The sequence below is a fragment of the Maylandia zebra genome, linkage group LG3 (genome assembly GCF_041146795.1).
Source record: "Maylandia zebra isolate NMK-2024a linkage group LG3, Mzebra_GT3a, whole genome shotgun sequence".
NCBI classification, from domain to species: Eukaryota; Metazoa; Chordata; class Actinopteri; order Cichliformes; family Cichlidae; genus Maylandia; species Maylandia zebra.
The window spans coordinates 11,108,405-11,132,763 of record NC_135169.1 but is presented as its reverse complement, the minus strand read 5'-3'; the positions used below and the strand labels follow the sequence as shown (position 1 = coordinate 11,132,763).

At 42.2% G+C, this 24,359-nt stretch overlaps 2 long non-coding RNA genes across 4 annotated transcripts; both read left to right on the top strand.

The window, feature by feature from the left end:
- Positions 1 to 11,359: 11,359 nt before the first annotated feature.
- LOC143416957 (uncharacterized) lies at positions 11,360 to 13,024 on the top strand. 3 transcript variants are annotated; one of them, XR_013097193.1, is made up of 5 exons: positions 11,360 to 11,764; positions 12,187 to 12,261; positions 12,454 to 12,571; positions 12,665 to 12,733; positions 12,879 to 13,024. It is a non-coding gene; the product is annotated as an uncharacterized LOC143416957 (long non-coding RNA). The 3 variants fall into 3 exon arrangements; XR_013097192.1 differs by having other exon boundaries at positions 12,187 to 12,265; XR_013097194.1 differs by lacking the exon at positions 11,360 to 11,764 and adding an exon at positions 11,930 to 12,019.
- Positions 13,025 to 14,120: 1,096 nt separating this feature from the next.
- On the top strand, positions 14,121 to 15,077 carry LOC143414692 (uncharacterized). The gene is made up of 3 exons (XR_013095379.1): positions 14,121 to 14,208; positions 14,304 to 14,397; positions 14,778 to 15,077. It is a non-coding gene; the product is annotated as an uncharacterized LOC143414692 (long non-coding RNA).
- The last annotated feature ends 9,282 nt before the right edge of the window (positions 15,078 to 24,359 follow it).

Here is a 24,359-nt window from a genome sequence, read left to right as displayed (position 1 = left end):
CAAGACCACTGATAATCTCCCTCGATCTGGGGCTCCACGCAAGATCTCATCCCGTGGGGTCAAAATGATCATGAGAACGGTGAGCAAAGATCCCAGAACCACACGGGGGGACCTGGTGAATGACCTGCAGAGAGCTGGGACCAAAGTAACAAAGGTCACCATCAGTAACACACTACAACGGCAGGGAATCAAATCCCGCAGTGCCAGACGTGTTCCGCTGCTGAAGCCAGTGCATGTCCAGGCCCGTCTGAAGTTTGCCAGAGAGCACATGGATGATACAGCAGAGGATTGGGAGAATGTCATGTGGTCAGATGAAACCAAAGTAGAACTTTTTGGTATAAACTCAACTCGTCGTGTTTGGAGGACGAAGAATACTGAGTTGCATCCCAAGAACACCATACCTACTGTGAAGCATGGGGGTGGAAACATCATGCTATGGGGCTGTTTTTCTGCCAAGGGGACAGGACGACTGATCCGTGTTAAGGACAGAATGAATGGGGCCATGTATCGTGAGATTTTGAGCCAAAACCTCCTTCCATCAGTGAGAACTTTGAAGATGAAACGAGGCTGGGTCTTCCAACATGACAATGATCCAAAACACACCGCCCAGGCAACAAAGGAGTGGCTCCGTAAGAAGCATTTGAAAGTCCTGGAGTGGCCTAGCCAGTCTCCAGACCTCAACCCCATAGAAAATCTGTGGCGGGAGTTGAAAGTCCGTGTTGCTCGGCGACAGCCCCAAAACATCACTGCTCTCGAGAAGATCTGCATGGAGGAATGGGCCAAAATACCATCTACTGTGTGTGCAAACCTGGTAAAGACCTATAGTAAACGTTTGACCTCTGTTATTGCCAACAAAGGTTATGTTACAAAGTATTGAGTTGTATTTTTGTTATTGACCAAATACTTATTTTCCACCCTGATTTACCAATAAATTCTTTACAAATCCTACCATGTGGATTCATGGATTTTTTTTTTTCACATTCTGTCTCTCACAGTTGAAGTGTACCTCTGGTGCAAATTACTGACCTCTATCATCATTTTAGGTGGGGGAACTTGCACAATCGGTGGCTGACTAAATACTTTTTTGCCCCACTGTATGTTTGTCTGTCAGTCTGTCAACAGTTCCTCTGATCGACTTCAGACTTGGTGGGTGTTTTGTTTTTGCAGCGGTCAAAGTCGATCAGCGTGTTGCTTTGTCTGCTGTAAATCTGCCTGTACAAAGGGAAACATGCATGTTTTTAGATGCAAACTCACAACATGGCTGCATTTTTTTGGTCATCTTGTATTTTATATTGATTTATTCTATTATGTTTTGTATCTTTACAAGTGTGTCGATACAAAGGCTTGATTAAAACAAAGGTCTCAGCTGTGCTGTTAGGGATGCTCTCATATTTGTTTCAAATGTAATAAATCAAAGGATTTTAGGCTTTTCATCCTTTTTATTTGTTTGGTTCTAACAGCAGCTGGATAAAAACATGCAGGTGATGAATATAATTGTGTGATATTATGAGCATTGTTAATAAAGAAAGAGCAGAGACCGTAAAAAGGAAACAGGTCATGGAGGTGAGATTTTCAGAACAAAAGCTCCTCAGTGAGACGATCACCTGGACACAAGGTCAGGCAGCTGGGACTCATCTAGAGAGCAAAATGGAAAAGTGATCTGTGCATAACATCACTGTTGACTGCAGTTAAGATAAGATAAGATAAGATAAGATAACCTTTATTAGTCCCACATGTGGGAAATTTGTTTTGTCACAGCAGGAAGTGGGCAGTGCAAAAGTTATATAGCAAAATTAGAATACATTAAGAATAAAATACTGTACACAACTGTACAGAATAGAATAAAATAAAATACTATATACAGTAGAATAAATAGAATAAAATATACAATAAGATAAAAATAGAATACAAATGCTGTACAACAATACAACGATGACAGAAAAGATTATTGCACTTAGTGTTATTGCATATGTATGGATGTGTGTGTTTGTTCAGTTAAAGTCTTTATTATGGAGTCTGACAGCAGTGGGGAGGAAAGACCTGCGAAATCTCTCCGTCCCACACCGTGGGTGCCGCAGTCTCCCACTGAAGGAGCTGCTCAGTGCTGTCACAGTCTGCTGCATGGGGCGGGAGATGTTGTCCATCAGTGATGAGGCCGACTATTGCAGAGTCATCAGAGAACTTCTGCAGGAAGCACTGGGTGGAGTTGTGGGAGAAGTCTGCAGTGTAGATGGTGAAGAGGAACGGAGCCAGAACCGTTCCCTGTGGGGCCCCCGTACTGCAGACGACCCTGTCCGACACACAGCCCTGAGTCCTCACATACTGTGGTCGGTCGGTGAGGTAGTCCAAAATCCAGGTAGTGAGGTGATGGTCCACTCCAGAGTTCTCCAGCTTGTCCTTCAGAACCGAGGGAAGAATAGTGTTGAAGGCACTGGAGAAATCAAAGAACATGATTCTCACAGTGCTTCCAGCGGTCTCCAGGTGAGCGAGGGAACGATGTAGGAGGTGAATGACGGCATCATCCGCTCCAATGCCAGGCTGGTAGGCAAACTGAAGTGGGTCCAGTGATGAGCTTGTTAGGCACTGAAGCTGAGCCAGGACCAACCGCTCCAGGGTCTTCATCAGGTGGGATGTTAGAGCCACCGGCCTGTAGCTGTTGAGGTCCTTGGGGCGTGAAGCTTTAATCCTTTGATGTAAAAATTATTTACATCAGACTTCTTCTCTGAGATAAGAGCACAATTTCTGGGAAAGATGACAGTATTTCCAGGCTGGATGCTGTTTGCAGGGAGAACTGAATGAAACTCTCCTGCACCTCAGCGCTGAGGTCCACACCTGTGAACACAGATGAGGTCAATCTGCTGCAGCACGTAGAGCTTTACTGATCAGCAGGTTCAAAGGATTCAGCAGAGCGTAGAGTCAGAGCTAAATGCCACATCACCATAGTTTGTTAACAACAGCTTTCTTTGCCCTTTGTCTCGATGGATTGAATCAGGGATACTCGTCATACTTCACCTCAACCACATCACTGAGAGACCCCAGCCTGACACAGCAGCAGAGATGATGAAAGCAGAAATGGCCTGCATTTGTATAGCGCTTTTCTAGTCCATAGGACCCCAAAGCGCTTCACACTACATTCAGTCATCCACCCATTCACACACTGGTGATGGCAGCTACGTTGTAGCCACAGCCACCCTGGGACGCACTGACAGAGGCGAGGCTGCCGGACACAGGCGCCACCGGGCCCTCTGACCACCACCAGTACAGAAACAGCAAACAGATGGTTCAGTTGTGTGTTTCTCTCTCTGTTTCCACGTACCTGTCAGGGTTCCTGGGTCGTTGACCCAGTGATTTCTGTTTTGTCATGTTCAGTTTATTTTCACATCTATGTTTTCCGTGTCAGCATACCGCCTGCGTATTGTGTTCCAGTTATTTCCATGTATCATTAGTCAGACTAAGTTCAGCTGCGTACTCACCGGTTTCTAATCATTCATCACCCAGCGTGTATTTAAGTCCTCAGTTCCATCCGATCGGGGTTGTGTCATTGATGTTCATGTGATGTTCTGTTGTCGTTTCCGCCTGCGTTCAGCCAGCCAGCCATTTTCTCCCTTTGTTCTGTTCATCCACTCCTCATAATAAATCTGCACCTACCTGCGAGTCCTGCGTTTGGGTTCCTTCTTCCTCGCCTCCACATGACGCCTGACAGTACCTCAGCTTGTTTCTCCAACATGAGCCATCAGGGCTGAAAAACATCACTAACACATGAATTCTTTCTCTTTTTGTTATCACCTGTGATCATGTGTCTTACTCAGACGCCCTCTACAGGAAAGGGCAGAGCAGGCTGTACCTGCTGCGGAGACTCAGGTCGTTTGGAGTGGAGGGCCCACTCCTGAAGACCTTCTATGACTCTGTGGTGGCTTCTGCTATCTTTTATGGCGTGGTCTGCTGGGGCGGCAGCATCTCTGCTGGGGACAGGAAGAGACTGAACAGGGTGATCCGAAGGGCCAGCTCTGTTCTAGGATGCCCTCTGGACCCAGTGGAGGTGGTGAGTGACAGGAGAATGGCGGCTAAGCTGTCATCCCTGATGGACAACGTCTCCCACCCCATGCAGCAGACTGTGACAGCACTGAGCAGCTCCTTCAGTGGGAGACTGCGGCACCCACGGTGTGGGACGGAGAGATTTCGCAGGTCTTTCCTCCCCACTGCTGTCAGACTCCACAACAAAGACTTTAACTGATCAAGCACACACATCCATACATATGCAATAATACTAAGTGCAATAATCCTTTCTGTCATCATTGTATTTTTACTCAGTTGTATATAGTATTTGTATTTGTATTCTATTTTTATCTTATTGTATATTTATTTTATTTTATTCTACTGTATATAGTATTTTATTTTATTCTATTCTGTACAGTTGTGTACTGTATTTATTCTTATTGTATTCTAATTTTTGCCTCATAACTTTTGCACTGTCCACTTCCTGCTGTGACAAAACAAATTTCCCACGTGTGGGACTAATAAAGGTTATCTTATCTTATCTTATCTTATCTTATCTTATCTTATCTTATCTTATCTTATGTTATCTTATGTTTCTGTCATTCACCAGTTCTTGTATAGTTACGTGTAACTAGACTTCTGTGGGACGTAAATGATTGTTTTGTATGCAGATCTGTACAAAGGATGTAAACACTTGATTACAAAGGAGATCTCAGCTGTGTTGTTGTGGATGGACTTCAACGTATTTGTTAAAAAAGAGAATAAAGCAAAGTGTTTTAGCTGTTTGGGAGTTTTTCTTTGATTCCATTCAGTTTTATTTCTATGGAGTCAAATAATAACAAAGGCTCTAGAACAGCCCTGAGTTTGTCCAGGTGACACTCCTCTGAAGAACAAAGACAAAGAGGAAGAAGGGGATTCGTTTTCAAGTCTTGTTTCTTTCAAAATAAAAGCTGAGATGTTTTGGAAGCATGATAATATTTCAGCCAGGATGCCGTCTCCAAGGAGACCTGCACCTCAGCGCTGAGCTCCACATCACGCCCTGTGAAAGCACAGATATAAATCTGCTGCAGTGAGACGAACTTTACCCAACACAAGTGTAGAAGTAGACATTTGACTTTACCTACAACCTGTTAACAACAAAGCTCTCATTGCCTCTGCTGTTGATGTCATGTAGGACTAATCATACTTCACATCAGCCATGCACACGTCAGAGGATCTCCAGGCTTTCAGTAATAAAGCCAAGCAGATGATGTGAACATAGCAATAGTAAAACATGCATCATAATCAGCTGTATGTGTCGACTATGTGGCACCTCAGTCTTGTTGGCATGAAGAAAAGTTGTGTAACATGTAGCATAAGGGCTGCAAAGACATCATGTAGACAGCAGTCGTCTGTTAGTCGTAACGTATCTCCTGTTAAAGAGTTAAATGTGCGTTCTCCATCTCTGTCCTCTCACAGCTCGCCGTACACCAACTCCAGCTGTGGTAACCATGGCTGTGCCCATCAACACGCTGAAGCTGAGACGCCACCCGTCACTATGGCGACTCCAATAGGGTTACCTGTCAGCTGTGGACGCATGAAAGGAAAACAGCAGAAACACAGACATGTTTACTGGAACATTTCCTATTGACAGCTTTATGGAAAAGTGGGTTTAAACACTTTTCTGTGTTTGATTTTGTTTATTTATGGATTTATTGTGAAAGGAATTTCAAAGGTTTAATTTGACCTTTCCCCTGTTCGACTGGAGACGAACGGATGGTGCTTTCTTTGTTGAATAAAACTCTACACACATCTTAAACCACCCTCGCCTCAGCAAAACAATGACGCATCTTAAATCTAACCAACCACAGACTCCAAATCTAAAAAACAAACGGTGAAAGAAAACAGGGACTTTAACCAGAGAAGTACTCACTCAGACACTGTTGACTTAATGGTATTCCTTATCTGCAGCTGGACTTTAGTCTGAATTACACTGAAACTGTCAATTTCATTTACTTTTCCTGTTTTAAAGCTATCAGGCTGCTTTGTGGCTCACTCAATACTAAACTAAGATACTTTCAGTGTGAATCATTTGCAGGAACACAGGCAGGATTTAAAGTGCAGAACTTTACAGTCTCTGTCTCAAAGTTGGTCTGAACATGCTAACAGCTCTTTGTTTTTTTCAGTTTTCACTGGTTTGATGTAATGAAAGAAATTTTAAAGAAGCAGACGATTGTTGTTATTTTAGTTCTATAGTTTTTATAAATCGTGGTGTGGATCTAAGTCAACATTCAACATAAATAAGATAATACAGCACTTTGATGGTTGCCTTTGTATTTTCCCAGCAGTGCTCAGGTTGGTTCTTGGCTACATTTACATACAGATGTTAATGTGTTCAGCAGCTGGACTCATCTGAGGAAGGAACATTGGAAAGGTGCTCAGTGCACAACTGCATCACTAATTTTATGTAAGACCCTGTGTTTTATTGTATTTATATGTTTTTAACATTTGACTTAAACACTTTTGGGAAGGATGAAAATGTTTTCAGAAGTTTTTCCTTCTGTCCAACTGTAGTACACACAACACTGCGTCTCCCCCCATTATCACAGTTCCTCAGGCTGCTGATGAGCGCCCCCTGGTGTCACAGTGTTGATGACGTCATGCACAGTGAAACATAAACAGTGTCTGTTAATAAAAAATCATGTGTCCATTCTCATGTTTGCATCATGTTTCTGTAAAATCATCAGCTGCTTCTGAACCTTCTTCATTGTTTGACTCATTCCAACAACTGTGAGCTGTGATGGAGTCAGAGCAGCTTCATCACTGACGTTCAGGTGAAGCTGAACTTAGTGAACTGTAGAAATGATCAGGTTGTGTTCTGGTTGGATGTGTAAAATAGTTCTGTGTGAGGTCGCGCTTGGTCAAACAATTGATTTTAATGAATACACGCGTGGGAAGACCAGCTCCGTTCGCAGACAGGGCTGATCTCCGACTTCATCAAAGCATAAACAGATATTTTATACCATCAGGGCTTAAATTTAATGACACCCCCTCAACGTCAGATCCATTTCATACATAGGTCAGATCAAAACCACAATGACTTTTAACAAAGTTTAAAAAGAACATTGTCTTCGTCTTCACGGCAGGTACTTCCTGTCACTGCCGGATGCTCGCTTATCGTCTTGACACATCAGCAGCAGTTCTGCGACAAACTGCTCTTTTGCAACCCCGACTAGCTCCTGACCTCTCACCAGACAGAGAGACAGAAGCCACTCTCATATATGTAATACTCTGGCACAGCTGGCTGCCAGCAGAGTCGCAAGCCACCCAAAACTTGATCCCAAACTTGTCAGGTTTATTTGCAATATTCTGGAGGAAACAGCACCGAGTCTTTGATGGGAAAAGCTGTTCATCAACGGTGATATGTAGACCAGGGTTGTAGCACGTGATGCAGTTGGTGACCAATGATCCCCACACACTGGAAATTGCAGCGAACTTATCAGTCTTTGGTCAAAGGAGCTTGCAAAGAAAAGCGTCTGGACTTCTTTAAGTTACTTGAAGACGTTTCACCTCTCATCCGAGAAGCTTCTTCAGTTCTAAGGTCAAATGGTGGAGAGTCCCAGATATAAACCTAGTGGGAGTTTCCCCCCACAGAGGGACAAAAGGACCCCCTGATGATCCTCTAATCACCTGAGCCAAGGTGTGAAACTGGGTGTGGGACCCAATGAGCCAGAGTTTTGGGTGGGTTCATTGTGAAACCTGGCCCCACCTTATCATGCGAATTCCTGAGATCAGATGGCCCAGGATGTGAGTGGGCGTTAAGGCGTCTGGGGAGGATCTCAAAACTGGATTATAGATGGCAGAGAGTTGGTGTTGTAAACCCCGCCTCTGTTCAAAGATGGCCGCTCACAGTGGACATAGGTGCTTCTTTCACTCCTATTTCAAACCATCTGTCCTCTCTGTCCTCTCTGTCCTTAAAGCTTAGCTAAAAGCCTACCAGCCATTTGGCTGCTCTCCGGGTTTTAAAGGTAGAAAGGTAGAAGCCTGGGACTCCTAGTGTTAAGAAAATATTGAGTCTTTCAGAAAATCTTGAAAATGAAATGAAACAGCTGACAGCCGAGAAGTCGCGGTTCCTGGACGAGTCCTACCAACATGCTGTCAGACTGGAGCAGATCGCTCTGAAAGCGGATTCAGCGTCCACTATGGTCCACTTGGACTTCCTGATTGAAAAGATGAAGCAGAAAGGAGACACAGAGAAGGTCCAGAAACTGGAGGAGATGAGAAGATGAGTGGACGAAGGAGCCAAAGCACATGTTGGTACGAGCTTCAGCAAACTCCATCAGCTGTCAGAAACATTGGGAGATCCTTCCCCTGCTGTCAAACAAGTAAAGAAGCATCAGGCAGCAGTGTAGATGCTTTTCCCCGATACTCTCTATGCTACATGTTCAGATGCACACCACATGTTTGTTTGTTCTTTCTAACAGATGGCACACTACTATTAATAAACACCAGTTATTTATTGATTACTGATCAGCACTGACATCTCTACTCAGAGAGAGCTTCATAATGTTTTCATGTTAAGGAGAAGTGACAGTGCCTCAGTGTTTGTGTCAAGAAGAGCAGTTTTATGCATCTGACATCAAATCTGTACCAAATACAACATGTGGCTCCAGATGTTTGTCACCATCCTGGGTCATGTGACCCAGCATTAAGCGTTTATTGTTGTATTTGTGATTTCTTAGGTATATTTAAAGGATGTTAAGTTTTAGTATTATTAACAGGTTGCCTTTCAGTCTAGTTTAGGTTATTCTATGTATTCTTAGTTATGAGTGTGTTCTAGTATATTACATGGTCTGTCTTGTCCTCAGTGTTTCACTATGTCTGTGTCTAAATCCCCCCTTTCAAGAAACGACTTTCATTAAAATTCTGCCTGGTCCTGTGTCTCTGTAACATAATCCAGAACTTAATAACAAGCTGACATTTTCCTCCTGACACCAACGATCAGCTCAACAGACCCTCATTTTACCTGCATACACTCTGCTCACCTGTCAGCCTACAAGAAACACATGATTTCATCCAGGTTCCTTAAACTTGTATCCAATCTGACTCATCTAATGCTACGTGCTTTATTGATCAGTGTGAGATGTGCGCTAGTAGGTTTCTTTGAGACAATCATTGGACTAAAATGAAGGTAGAGCTGATAAGTGTATTTATTGTTTGAGGTCTCTGTAGTGAATTGCTAAATGACTCTCATTCCCAGAATTAATAAAACATTACAAATACACAGTGGTGACGTTTGATATTACCTGAGATTGATTATTTAAGATGATTTATTTTTCAGAATACCCATCAACTGTCTGCGACCATCACCAGTTAATCTGAGTTAATTAAAATCATTGTGGTCTGAAGAACATAATGATGTCTGTCTGCATTTGCACTGGCACAAACTGGAAAGCTTTTTTTGCCAAGGTCTTTAATCAAATATCAGAAACACTGACAAACAGAGACAAACGTTCAATAAAAATGAGGAATCTGCAGAGCCAACATCTGGAACACAGAGAGTGAAAAACATGAATAAAAACCAGTTAACATGGAACACTGGTTTGTCTGGTGCGGCAGCTTTTTACTAGTTGATAAATCACTGACAACCAAAACAAATGAATACTGGCACAAACTGACTCTGAGGCTGTTTCTCAATATGTGGACTTGTGTTCTCGTGGACTCGTGATACATCATCACTTACAGACCAAGTACTGCTCCAGTTCAACCATCAAGCCAAGTACGCTCAAAATTCCCGGATGTGGTCTCGCTAATCCTTTTTTATCGAGCATGCTAAATATCCCAGAATGCATTTTGTCCAAAACTCAGACGCGTCAATGGTGGAGCTAAAAACTTTTAAATATTACTCTTCCTGGGTCACAAAATCAACTTTTAAGATATTTACAGGTGAGAATGTAGCTGTGTAAACTTCAAATATTGTAATTTATATTTAATTGTGTTGTAGATTGCAGTGTTTTGTGTTGTTTCACTTTAAATTTGTTTAAAAGGAAAAGGCTGAAAATTTCAATAGTTAAAAGCTGAACTGTGAATAGTTGGTTATTGTAATATATGATTTATTTATTACATTTTATGTGGAGTGAATAAATAAAAATATATTTACGGTGGCCCCCACAGACAAAGCACGTACAAACTCCAAAACACGTACAAAACACAACAGAAGTGCTCCAGGATGCTAGGGGGCAGTGTTGAGCTTTTTTACCTAGTGGCTAAACAATCCAGGAAGTACCAACGACCGGATTTGGTGTGTGGTAGTAGCAGGTAAATGAACATTTTTTAAAAATTATTTGAATATATATGAGTGCCTATGTATAAATACACAAACAATACACACATGCTTTCAACTGTGTAATTTAAGTGATCTAGTAGCTCTGTTTTGGAAGTTCAGTTAACGCTAGAAATGTGTTTTGGAGTTTGTACATGCTTTGTCTCTGGGGGCCACCGCATATATTTATATATAAACATATAAATAAAACCACATTTTACCACATATTATTGTTAATAATAAATAAATTAAATTAATAAATTAAAGCTGGTACGGAGCCGAAAGAGCCGGTTCCCTAAAAAGAGCCGGAAATCCCATCACTAATGACATGGAGTAAAGGAGAGAGAGGGAGAGTTAGCTATGGTGTGTTGGGGGAGGGGTGACACAGGCTGCAGCTCTGGGAAAAAGCTGCTCTTTAGTCTGTTTGTGTGGGTTCTGATTGGCCTGTATCTCTTCCCTGATGGGAGGGGTACAAAAAGTCTGTGACCTGGATGGGTTGGGCCCTTGATGATGCAGCTAGCTGGCTTCTGCAAACAGCTAGCATAGACCGTGTGGAGCAGGGGTGCCCAATCCAGGTCCTCGAGAGCTACCGTCCTGCAGCTTTTAGATGCATCCCTACTCCAACACAGCTGAATCAAATGGTTTGATCTCTTCAGCATGCCATCATGTTTGGCAAAGGCCTGATAACAAGCCATTCATTTGATTCAGGTGTGTGGGAACAAGGATGCATCTAAAAGCTGCAGGACGGTAGCTCTCGAGGACCGGGATTGGGCACCCCTGATGTGGAGATTCGGGAGTTTGGTTCCAATGATCTCCTGGGCAGTTTGACCAACCCGTTCTCACTCCCGACGCGTAAAATAATGACGATTTGTCACGTCCCTTAACTTCTCATGCTGACGCCTAAGGTACCCTTCCACGTTTTTATGTGACGCTGTGGGTTGTCAATTCATTCCAATATGAACCCGCTCGCGGCGATCAGAGACGCTTCGAGCAGAGGCTCCAGCCATCCATTTACTCCAATAATAACCCCGTCACGGCGAAACATGACGTCGTGAAGCACAATCTAACTGGAGAACCGGGGACCCTCTCCGCGAACGGGTTTTTCTCCCTAATTTAATGCTTTCTTTTAATGACATCGTTAACATTTCTCAACAAAAACACGTGAAAGTATCACTGATAATTCAACAATAAAATGGCTTCATGTTGTGGCCATCACACAGTGTTTTCCAAACTGATTCACGATCTGAAAGTGCGCAGATTTAACGTACATAATCCTTTGTTAGGTTTATTATTTTCATTTCACACGTAAAACACATTTATAGATTCATTCACCACTCCTGTTAGTTTTGGATGCGCTCGGCTCCAGCCAATCAGACGCAACCTGTGTAAGCAAAGGCTGATGGGAGAACGGAGAGACCCATTTATAAGAATAAGAAAATGAGGCGGAACTGATTGATTCTAATGCAGGTATGTAAAAAATACATATATTTAAAGTAATACCTTGATGTGTGTTTCAAAGTTTGTTTTTCATAAAAGCTTCAAACAAACAGAGGTGACTGAAACGGTGTAATGTATTTAAAAATGGCTACAGCTACCGTCAGCATGCTTGCTAGGTAACGACTACAAGTGTCTACTGCAGCATTAGCCATTTAATCCAACGATGATGGATTAAATCTATTACAAACGTTAAAGGACTTGTGTGCTGCAAAATACCCTCACATGGTGCGCAAAGCAGTTTTTGCGCTAAGAGTTCTGCTAGCTCTTTACAAACTGATGATGCTAACGTTAATTGCTAACATTAACCGGAGCGCCAAGACTGAAAATCATTTGAATTGCGTTAGTTATGTGTTTATGTCACTGAGTTCTGCAAAAATCTCTTTCCTCTTTAGCTTGAAAATGAGTGATTCAGAGGATCCCGAGCTGGAGGAAGAGCTTCAGGCTGCTGACGAACTCCTTCAAGATATGCAGGTAACATTTTAGTGGAAACAGTTGTTAAAGAGGCAACACATATTTTGTACGGAGTAAACGTTATGTTATTTGAATTTTTTTTAAAGTTTATGTCAAATTAAGTTGGTTAACTTAAGATGTTTGATAATCTTTGCTTTAATCATGGACTGTATTTTAGGTGTTCCCTTTTTTCCTTGTTAATTGCGTAGAATGATGCACGGAGTGAACCTCAGCCAAGACCAGTGCGCTGGAAAAAACGTGACAGACAGGGAGCTTTTATTCCTCAAAGACCATCAACCAGTCGAAGTACTAGTTGCATGCCACGTGGTCAGTGTTCACACAACCATTGATTTTATCTCACAACTTGTTTTCACCAAAGAATTTCAGTAAGTAAATATTCTTGATTCCCCCCCCCCCCAGTGTCCAGAGAGCAGCATCAATGTCCACGTGAAGAACCTAGTTATGTTGCCAGTGTCAACCCAACAAAAGGTACTTTACCTTCTTGTATATGTTGTGATTTCTGTTTACTTTTATATTTGTTGTTATAGTTGAGTTATGCAGGGCTTTTGTGGAGAAACATACTGCCTAGAGTGTTTTTCAGAGTTTCTTCCTTTCTTTATTTTTTTTCTGTTAGTGTATGGAACTGAGGTGCTTCGTCAGGAGCTCCTTCAGTTGTTGGAGGATGGAGAAGAGGACGCAGCCATGACTTGTGAGACGTCGTCTGAGTCAGCTGCTACTCACTGGGCGATCAGAAATATGGTGTCCTCGCAAAAGTGGAAAGAGGCCAGGCCTTGTCTTATAGACAGTATGTTAGCTACTCTGGATCCACAGTCACACCGTGTGTGTCAGTGTGGCAAACAAGTAGTTGTGAGGTGTCTGGACTGCCTGCCTCTTCCATTCCTTTGTGCTGACTGTGATATTGCAGTTCACACACGCGTTGTCCTGCACAGCAGAGAGGCAGTAACAGGAGGGTTTTTGCAGCCTTCATCAGAGTTTCACAAGCCAATAGGTACAGTTTTTAAGTCTTATGCATTTCTTGCTATGTATGAGTATGAGTGGGTGCTGTTATTGTATATTTATTGTGTATCAGTTAATTTCTAATTCTTTTTATATATATTGTGTGTTTTAATGTTAGTTCGGCTGTTGCCTGTGCAAAGGCCAGACCATGTGTGTGACTGCCCAGCAGGTAACGTTGAGGTTTCACCCGGCGCAATTGTGGCTCTTGTAACCATAAATGGTAAGTTGCCCTTTTGTCACACACTACATACACAATAGATGTGTTTGGAGGTTTTATTGCAAATTGTGCATTGCTATCTTTGTTTTAATTACCCTCGGCCCGCAGTATATGTGGGCACCTGTCAAAGGTCATTTGGATTTACCAGACCGATTTGAAAACAACATGAAAAATATGAATGCTTTGAGCCATGACTGAATTTCTCCTGATCCTTTCTAAAGGCCGTTATAACCTTGCACTGCCAGTGGTGAGCTGCACCAGCTGTGGCCTAATGTGGTCCCCCTCAGTTAAGGACATCCTGGGTAGTGGATATTGGCCTGGCACCTTAAATTTCTGCACCCTGTTTTCAATGGATGCCTTTCAGTCTTTCTATGACATTAAGAAGGCTGCACCAGGGATGTCACTTAAGGCATTTGTCAAAATGCTGGATGAACGAACAGCCCATTTTGGAAGGGTGAGTTTCTAAATTTGCTAAGTTTAAGGAAATTGTGCAAATCAATGTTTATGCTGACTGTCCTTGAATATTCTGTTGTATGTCCTCTATGTAAAAGAATGGCCGAATATCAGCTGATGCCTTCAGTAAAAGTTTCTTGGAGTGGAGTGCTGTAAAGTTTGAGGTGGACAGGATGTGCAAGGAGCCATGCTTTAGCTGCCCTGCCTGCACTCCACACATGCTTGCCGTCTCAGTTGATGGAAACCGCAAGCTTTATCGCTTTCAGTCTAATGCAAGGTACGTTATGCATTGTGGACATAAGTCAAATATGGATTTGTAGAAAAATGTATTTTAATGTTTCTTTTCAAACAACTGTCACTGTGTTCGTTCAGCACTTCAGAGCAGGGGAACTTTGAAGGTGTCTTCATTGAAAAAGATGAGGAAGTTGCTGAGTTTGTGAAATACATCCAGAGACACACAAATCATGTAAGATACACATATATATATTAGTGCTGTTAATCTTGTTAAAATGACGTTAATGCCGTAACCATATACACATACGTGTGTGTGTGTGTGTGTGTAGACATATATGGATGGGTCGATATTTTTTTTATTTTTCTCTTGGTGTTGTCGTAATACTATTTACTTTACTTTATCTTAATGTGTACTTAATTTTGTCACCATGTGTATTTAAAAAAAACAACATGATTTTTATTTTGTGTTATCAGTGCTGTCCTGGGGAGATCTGAGGTCTTGTGTGACTCGAGGCTAATTCAGCTAATTGTTATGCATTTGTTTTAAAAAGTTTGTCCCTGATAGGGCTTCATCATGTCATGTCTTTTATGTTAAAATCTTTGAGTGTATAGGTCCCGGGGAAAGGGTTGTGCAGATCTTCATCTTGGACTGCAGCAAAGGAGTCGTCCAAAAAGTCCACTGGGAAGTTGGATGAGGAGGGCATGGAAATAGCTGTTTGTCGCCACGGAGTCCTCTTAGCTGCATTGAACATGTTTCGAGGGGAGATCTTTGCTTACCCCCTTTTTCTCCAGAGGAAGTTGGCAGCTAGCGTCCCAGGACATATTACGTTCCTTTGCTCCGATGTGGCCTGTAAATATTTCCCCTATTTAACCAAGGTGGCTCAGCAGTGCCCTGAGCTGAGGAACCTCTTGTCAATGCTTCCTCTTCTCTCCGTCATGCATGCAAAGCTCACACTTGGAAATGCGAGGTATACTGCAGCTTGTAGTTTTGGATTAGTTTGAGACATTTTGTTATAAGGTTGGATGAATTCAGCAGTCATGTATTGTGACCTCCTTTCTATAGATCAAATGGGGAGGTGCGTTTCAGGATGGGGCCGGTTCAACAGTTGGAGAAGAGGTGGAACAAGTAAACAGTTTCCTGTCTAGGGCGGCCATCACAACGAAGTACATGTCTAAAGCAGGTGTGTGTCCGTGTCTGAGATTCCACTCAGTCTCCTGCTCATTCATTCTTATTTGTATACTAACTGAAATGCAGGGCGAACAGACATGCTGACCCTCCTGGCTTTGGGCTGGAACAAAAGGAAAGTGGAACAACTGGGCCGCACTTTGAGCCAGCGATATCTAAAGGTCATTTTTTCAACACCCATTTTAATGTGTGTGGTAATGGGGGGAAAACACCAGTACTCTTTTAATGTCAATATGAATGACATTTATGAATGCATTCTTAGATCATAAGGATCCTTAGAGAACAAGTGGAGAGCCTGAATGCGACCAGAAATGAGCTGGGTGTGGATGACGACACACTGCAGCAATGGGCTGAAGGTGAGTCTCAATATAATGCACTCATGTATAACAATAGGACCCACCATGGCCTCATTAAAGAACTTGGAGTTAAGATCTTTCTGACAGTGTCAACAAACAATGAAAAATAAGCCTTGGAAAAGCAGAATTTATGGCAGAGTTGTTGCGTTTCATCAAATTGGATAGAACCTGGGTTGAAATGATGTCGTACTAGTTGGTTTTATAAACCTGAACACCAACATACTTGTTATCTCATGATTATCATGAGATGGCAGCACATGAAGGCTCCAGATGTCTTATAATGAATGTCATCAAGTCAGTGATTACAGAGTCCACTGTAGTTTGGTGACTGTTACTCATCCTGTGTTCTGATTAATATTCCTCTCACTTAGAAAGTGATCAAACTGATGGCAGCCTTGGAGCGTTGCAGGCACGAGTAGAGGAGCTTGTCGTCATCATCAGAGTGCGAACACAAAGTCTTTACAGACAAAATGGTACGTCCCAGTTTCTTTGAAACGGACGGTTTGATGCTGAGTTTGTACAGCTTGTGCAGCTACTTTGTAAACAGAATAAAATCAGATCCAGGTTTGTTTGAGCTGGATGTGATTTGTTCCAGCAAACAAATTGATGAGTGTAGATTAAAATGAAACTATATACATTATGTGAAGGTGTGAATTTTTTATGCTTATTTACAGATAGCAACAAGAGGCGACACAGAATTCGCAAGGTCATCTTAGTTGAGAAGAAACGCTTGGCGGCTGCTGTTGACGACTACAACAAGCTCGCTGAACCAACAAAGCAAATCGTATCCAGTGATGCCCTCGTGCAGACCGATATTTGGCCCTGGCAGAGCACAAGTGAACGTAAGCTCTTGATTTCTAAATATCCTTTTTAAACAAGCTCCCAGTATCTGAGCAGTAGTTGAATGTTTTGTTCTTGAATCATAATATGCTACTATGTTTTCCCATCTGATGTTGTTAAACTGTAGCTGCTGCTGACCTCCGGACAAAGAGAAAGGTCTTTGAGAAGGTGATGGCTGTGAGGCGCCTGAGAGAGGAGGAGATGATGCTCTGCAGGGAGATGCAGCATCACTGGACAGTGTTGCGAATGCGTTCTGTGGTGTTGGTGTTGGGGACAATCTCCTCAGACTGTAAGCACTTTATTTATTTATTAATTTTTTGATGAATCGATTGAAAATAAGAGCAGATGCTAAAGTCTTACTGGATCTTTTACCTATATCTAGATTGCTAGCTAACACTGCCTTCTCCCTTTTAAAAAAAATGTTTAATTACAGCATCCTAATTCCTTGTGTTTATGAGGTGATGTTTTTTTGTTGTTTGTTTTTTTAACTTTTCTCATATTTATTTGTTTTGTTCTTTTTACAGCCTCCTTTGTTGGCATGTCGGAGGATGCACAGAAGGGACTCTGTAGCCTGGTTTTAAAAAAACAAAGTGAACTGAAAGCTGAAATGCTCAAAGTAAAGGACGTGTACAAGAGAATCCTCAGCCACCAACCACTCCTGGAAATGGACTCGGAGGAGGAGGACATTCCAGACGATGCCACTGAGAGTGATTTGAGCACTTCTGATGAAGACTGATTGTGTCATCATTGATGTTTTGTTTGGTAAAATAAAAAGTTAATCACATCTCTGTTCAATGTGATTTTTCAACAGACATTTTACATTTTGAGAAGAAAAATGGAATTTCCTTGGTGCAGTTGTTTACCCTGAATCATTATTTCCCATCTAATTTAATGACTAGTGTACATGTTCAGATACGATAACATAATTTAATTTATGGGATGCTTTCTGGGCTGCTCAAATTATCACAAAATTTAAAAGCACCAGGCAGCACACTCACAAGTAAATTTTTTGTTCAGTGTTTTGTCGAAGAAATCAACAAGTACAACTGAGATGTTTGCTGTAGTGGTGTGTTTGTTAAGAAGCATGCCAGCACACTGGTGAACTGACAGTCCCAGAATGCACCCGAGCCAGTGACTCGCCCCAGAGCAAATGAAATTGCTTATCTAGAAAGACAACCGTCATCAAAGAAGAAGTAAAAGAGTAGGAAACAAATGGTAAGGGAAGGTACTGTGGGGTAGGAAAGAAAGGCCAGAGCTGTGCAAAATGACCTCCAGCAGGCCACAAATGTGCACGTCTGCTCAAACGGTCAGAAATGGACTCCATGAGGGTGGTATGAGGGCCCGACGTCCACAGGTGGGGTTGTGCTTACAGCCCAACACCGTGCCGTATGTTTGGCATTTGCCAGACAACACAAAGATTGGCAACTTTGCCACTGGCGCCCTGTGCTCCTCACAGATGAAAGCAGGTTCACACTGAGCACTTGTGACAGTCTGGAGACGCCGTGGAGAACCTTCTGCTGCCTGCAACATCCTCCAGCATGAGTTTGGCAGTGGGTCAGTTTTGGTGTGGGGTGGCATTTCTTTGGGGAGTATATAAAAACCACATATGACCACAACTCCAAATGTGCAATTGTCACTGCATCTAAACATGACATATTACAAAAAGGTAGAAACATATAATATACAATATGTTCTGAAGCTGGTACTGGTGCAGTTAACTTTGCTTTAGGCTCCCATACACAGTAGGTGTTACTTACTATACGTGCAGTGCAGTATTACTTTACCTTGTAATATGTTATAATAAGCAAGTCACTTCTATATTTATGAGGATGTAGACAATAATGTTGGCTGATATGTAAAACTATGAGATGTCGAGTGCAGGGAAGATATTATTGATCGATCAGATTCATGAATATGTTAGGTACTTAAGCCACAATTAGAGAGTGAAACAGAGACACTGGTTGAAATGTATAGTAAATATTTTATTTTGAACTTTTATGCTGAACTGCAAGCTGTGAACTGTGCGATCTCTGCGACCTGTGGTGCCTGGTTTACTGTGTGTAAAACTGTGCAGGTTCCCATGTGTCATCCCACACTTTGCCACTGTCAGGAGAAAAACATAACAAACAACAACGACAACCACACACAAAATAGGACAATTTAGGTTGTGACATATGACAATTTTTTAGGATGAAATATCTTCTATATTCATGTCATGCTTTATACACCTTCATTGTAATATAAATTAATCAAATCAAGTCAGAGAGTAATAATATATGAAGCAGACGTCAAGCAGGACCACAGCAGCAGCCACGATCCATCGGAACCTGCTGGATGAGAGAGCACAGAAACTCCAGGGAAGAAGTTTAGTTAGTAACATGCATGAACTGCATTACTGAGACATGTACAGTGGGGCAAAAAAGTATTTAGTCAGCCACCGATTGTGCAAGTTCCCCCACTTAAAATGATGACAGAGGTCAGTAATTTGCACCAGAGGTACACTTCAACTGTGAGAGACAGAATGTGAAAAAAAAAATCCATGAATTCACATGGTAGGATTTGTAAAGAATTTATTGGTAAATCAGGGTGGAAAATAAGTTTTTGGTCACCTCAAACAAGGAAAATCTCTGGCTCTCACAGACCTGTAACGTCTTCTGTAAGAAGCTTTTCTGTCCCCCACTCGTTACCTGTATGAATGGCACCAGTTTGAACTCATCATCTGTATAAAAGACACCTGTCCACAGCCTCAAACAGTCAGACTTCAAACTCCGCCATGGCCAAGACCAAAGAGCTTTCGAAGGACACCAGGAAAAGTATTGTAGACCTGCACCAGACTGGGAAGAGTGAATCTACAATAGGCAAGCAGCTTGGTGTGAAAAAATCAACTGTGGGAGCAATCATCAGAAAATGGAAGACATACAAGACCACTGATAATCTCCCTCGATCTGGGGCTCCACGCAAGATCTCATCCCGTGGGGTCAAAATGATCATGAGAACGGTGAGCAAAGATCCCAGAACCACACGGGGGGACCTGGTGAATGACCTGCAGAGAGCTGGGACCAAAGTAACAAAGGTCACCATCAGTAACACACTACAACGGCAGGGAATCAAATCCCGCAGTGCCAGACGTGTTCCGCTGCTGAAGCCAGTGCATGTCCAGGCCCGTCTGAAGTTTGCCAGAGAGCACATGGATGATACAGCAGAGGATTGGGAGAATGTCATGTGGTCAGATGAAACCAAAGTAGAACTTTTTGGTATAGACTCAACTCGTCGTGTTTGGAGGAAGAAGAATACTGAGTTGCATCCCAAGAACACCATACCTACTGTGAAGCATGGGGGTGGAAACATCATGCTATGGGGCTGTTTTTCTGCCAAGGGGACAGGACGACTGATCCGTGTTAAGGACAGAATGAATGGGGCCATGTATCGTGAGATTTTGAGCCAAAACTTCCTTCCATCAGTGAGAACTTTGAAGATGAAACGAGGCTGGGTCTTCCAACATGACAATGATCCAAAACACACCGCCCGGGCAACAAAGGAGTGGCTCCGTAAGAAGCATTTGAAAGTCCTGGAGTGGCCTAGCCAGTCTCCAGACCTCAACCCCATAGAAAATCTGTGGCGGGAGTTGAAAGTCCGTGTTGCTCGGCGACAGCCCCAAAACATCACTGCTCTCGAGAAGATCTGCATGGAGGAATGGGCCAAAATACCAGCTACTGTGTGTGCAAACCTGGTAAAGACCTATAGTAAACGTTTGACCTCTGTTATTGCCAACAAAGGTTATGTTACAATGTATTGAGTTGTATTTTTGTTATTGACCAAATACTTATTTTCCACCCTGATTTACGAATAAATTCTTTACAAATCCTACCATGTGGATTTATGGATTTTTTTTTCACATTCTGTCTCTCACAGTTGAAGTGTACCTCTGGTGCAAATTACTGACCTCTGTCATCATTTTAGGTGGGGGAACTTGCACAATCGGTGGCTGACTAAATACTTTTTTGCCCCACTGTATGTTTACAGATGGTGGTGAGGAAGAGGGGGAGAGTTTTCAGTAAAAGGAGACGTGACTGCATCTTCAACCAATACTGAGCCTGCATAACCCTGAAAGAGACAGAGAGAGAGGGGGGGGACACTAACCCCCAGCAGTCTGGTCCTATTACAGCATAACTAAGGGCTGAGCTGAACCAGCCCTAACTATAAGCTCTATAAAGAAGTAAAGTCTTATGCCTACTCTTAAAAGTGTTGACCATGTCCACCTCCAAAACTCATAATGGACTTTGGAGGTGGACAGCTATCAAGCTCCTCACAGAAGAGCAGCTTGACAGCTAAAAGCTCCCAATTTACTTTAGTCCAAATACATGAATTCAAATTGAGGTGATAACTATTTATCAACTATATGAATGTCTGTTCCCGTCCAACAAAGTTGTTACTACATACCATGTTGAGCAAGGCTTCCACTTGACTTTAACTTCTTCTTTTTCCTGAAAAACATGATATAAACAAACAATTAATTAAGAAAGACATGCAAGTTGCATACAAAAAGGAGCTTATAAACATTTGTGTACTATTGAATGGCTCAATATATTATACAATTAGTTTACAAAAACATAAGAACCACTACAATGCTTGTACTGCCAGCATCAAGTGCATGTCAGCAAAGCAACACTGCTTACATTGTGGCTCACAAGCAAAACTAACTGAAGCAGATGTTACTGAATGGGAAGGAGCACCTCCACATCAATCACTCCTTCTGAGCATGATGTCAGGAGGACTTTAAAGAACGTAAACATCAGGAAGGCAGCACGACCAGGTCGTATCAGGTGGTCTGTTCTTATTTAATGTCCTATTTGGAGCGAAATCCTGACTCAGTGGCTGAATTAGTGTAGATTCATCAAATACAAAAGCTTATGGATAGTCAGTCAGGCACAGTTCAAATCCGGGAAGTCCAAAGACGCAAACAAATCTGCACAACAGCAGGCTAAATTACTTACATTTACAACTCTCCTGTCTACTATCTCTTCATATTTGAAAATCTTCTGTGTACGGTGTTTTCGGCATTCTGAAAAATAACAAATGAAATATTTACATGAGTTCTGTAAAACTGGAAAAAATGCAAAAATTAAGAAAAAGAAATCTTAACAAACTTAACGAACATGTCATGTGTTTCGTACATTTACAATACCATAACGTCTAACCTTTCCTTGTCCTTTTTTTGTTTGGGACATCCGAGGTGTACACCGTAGAAATTGAGGGAGATGCAGGATGTGGAGATGGAGAGGAGGATGCAGGAGGAAGCAGAGATGAAGAGGAGGATGCAGGAGGAAGCAGAGATGGAGAGGAGGATGCAGGAGGAAGCAGAGATGGAGAGGAGGATGCAGGAGGAAGCAGAGACAGAGAGGAGGATGCAGGAGGAAGCAGAGACAGAGAGGAGGATGCAGGAGGAAGCAGAGATGGAGAGGAGGATGCAGGATGAAGCAGAGATGGAGAGGAGGATGCAGGAGAAAGCAGAGATGAAGAGGAGGATGCAGGAGGAAGCAGAGATGGAGAGGAGGATGCAGGAGGAAGCAGAGATGGAGAGGAGGATGCAGGAGGAAGCAGAGATGGAGAGGAGGATGCAGGAGGAAGCAGAGATGGAGAGGAGGATGCAGGAGGAAGCAGAGATGGAGAGGAGGATGCAGGAGGAAGCAGAGATGGAGAGGAGGATGCAGGAGGAAGCAGAGATGGAGAGGAGGATGCAGGAGGAAGCAGAGACAGAGAGGAATATGCAGGAGGAAGCAGAGATGAAGAGGAGGATGCAGGAGGAAGCAGAGATGGAGAGGAGGATGCAGGAGGAAGCAGAGATGGAGAGGAGGATGCAGGAGGAAGCAGAGCTGGAGAGGAGGATGCAGGAGGAAGCAGAGATGAAGAGGAGGATGCAGGAGGCTGACAGAGGGAAGATGTTGGTTCAGGCTCTAAATGAAGAATAAATTCCTCGTTTAGAGCCTCTGGGTCTGGGACTGGTCCAGCATCGACACTGTCAGCAGAGGATGGTCCAGCTGCTGGTGGAGAACTTTTAGCAGGAGGTGAAGCTTGTAATTCTGAAAAATTTTAAATATTAAACCTTCATTAAAATGGGTTGAAAAAATGTACAGTACACATAAACACATAATAAGTAGTGATTTGCATGTTTTCAGTTAAGTTTTACTAAAGATACAACTGGTAAATATTGGCATCAAATAAGTCATCTCGCACACTCACTGACCCAAATCATTCAGTACAAGTGCCCTCGGGGGTAGTGTGACATCTGTAGTGCTTTTCTACATTGTACATTAAAAAATTAATGAGTGTGACTATAAATCCAGATAGATAATGACTTTTTCCTCTGATGACACTACTTTCCTGACTTTGTAGTGCATAACATTTGACACTTCAAGCTAGTACTGTGACTTAGGAGTTTTGTACAATGGTGATGCTAACTACCTCAGGGAGGTAATCAGGTGACCTCTTAAGAAGTATATAAGTTATTTAAGAATCTTGGTGTTCATATTGGTAACATTATATAACATTTGTTATACTAGAAAGTCTCGAAGAGAATTATCATGTCTGGTTTTTGTGAAGATTTTTAAAATTACATTTGTATATACATGAGTGTGAACGACCATACTATACACACACACATACAAAATTGTTCAGGTGGGTAACACCAGAGGTTCAGTATGGCTAGCTTTGGTGATGTGACCGACACATGGGGAGGTAATAAGGCAGATATAACACTATTTTCATGTTAGCAACAGGACATGTAGGGCAGCTGTCACCTCACAGCAAGAAGGTTACTGGTCTGAACCTTGGCTGAATACTAGAATAGAACAGAATAGAGTAGAGTAGAACAGAATAGCTGGTGACTGTTAACTATCCTCATCCTCACCATCTTGTTTGTCTCTATGTACCCCGTGATGATCTGCCTTCTTATCTAGGGTGTACCATGAGTATCACCCAAAGACAGCTAGGATAGGCTACCTGATAAGGACACCTGGTTACAGATAATGGACAAAGCATATCTTACTTCTCCGAAGGTGTTCATAAAGCTTCCTCATCTTCATGAGGATGTCACGTGCAGCACCTTCCGCTGGTTCGATCTGAGTGATCACGTCCCCTACTATACGGCCCTTACGGTCAAACTGTCCAAGAAACAGAATTGGTTGGTAGCCCAGGGCGTGTAGCTTTGAAACCTGCAAGAACAACAAAGAAAAACATGCAGCCAGTCTTTCATGTAAGCAAACGGATGTATAACAAAACTTTAAGTTTCACATCTTTGTTGTTTTATTGTTGTCGATAGTTAAAAAGTATTTATGGTGACCAAACCTGTAAATGTATGATAAAATCCATCTTGAAATGTTTTGTCTCTCAGTTAATAGCCGATTAAATTAAAAATCAGAAGTAGCTTAAATAAAAATAGTTTTTAACAAGTTTTTTCTAGTTGGATGTCTTTAGTGTGATGATGTTATTCTGATGTGAATAACTTTTTTATTTATGCTCTTTTATAAATTAATATTTTATGTGTATATACATGTCTTGTTAGTTTCTTACTTCATGATATACAAGAAAACATTGACAACTGTGATTAATAAAGAATTGTCTACCAGACCAACCACTTATTAGATCAGAACTTTTAAACTTACTGACAACTGGGCTGAATTAACCACCCTGCTCGCATTTCTGTTTTTTTTAACAGAGGCAGCCCAGTTACTGTTTTTAAACTGTTCTTGTTTTTTTTTCAATCCCTCCTTTAGGTTCAGGCTGCCCAGGCATCCACTGCATGTCTTCCTGTTG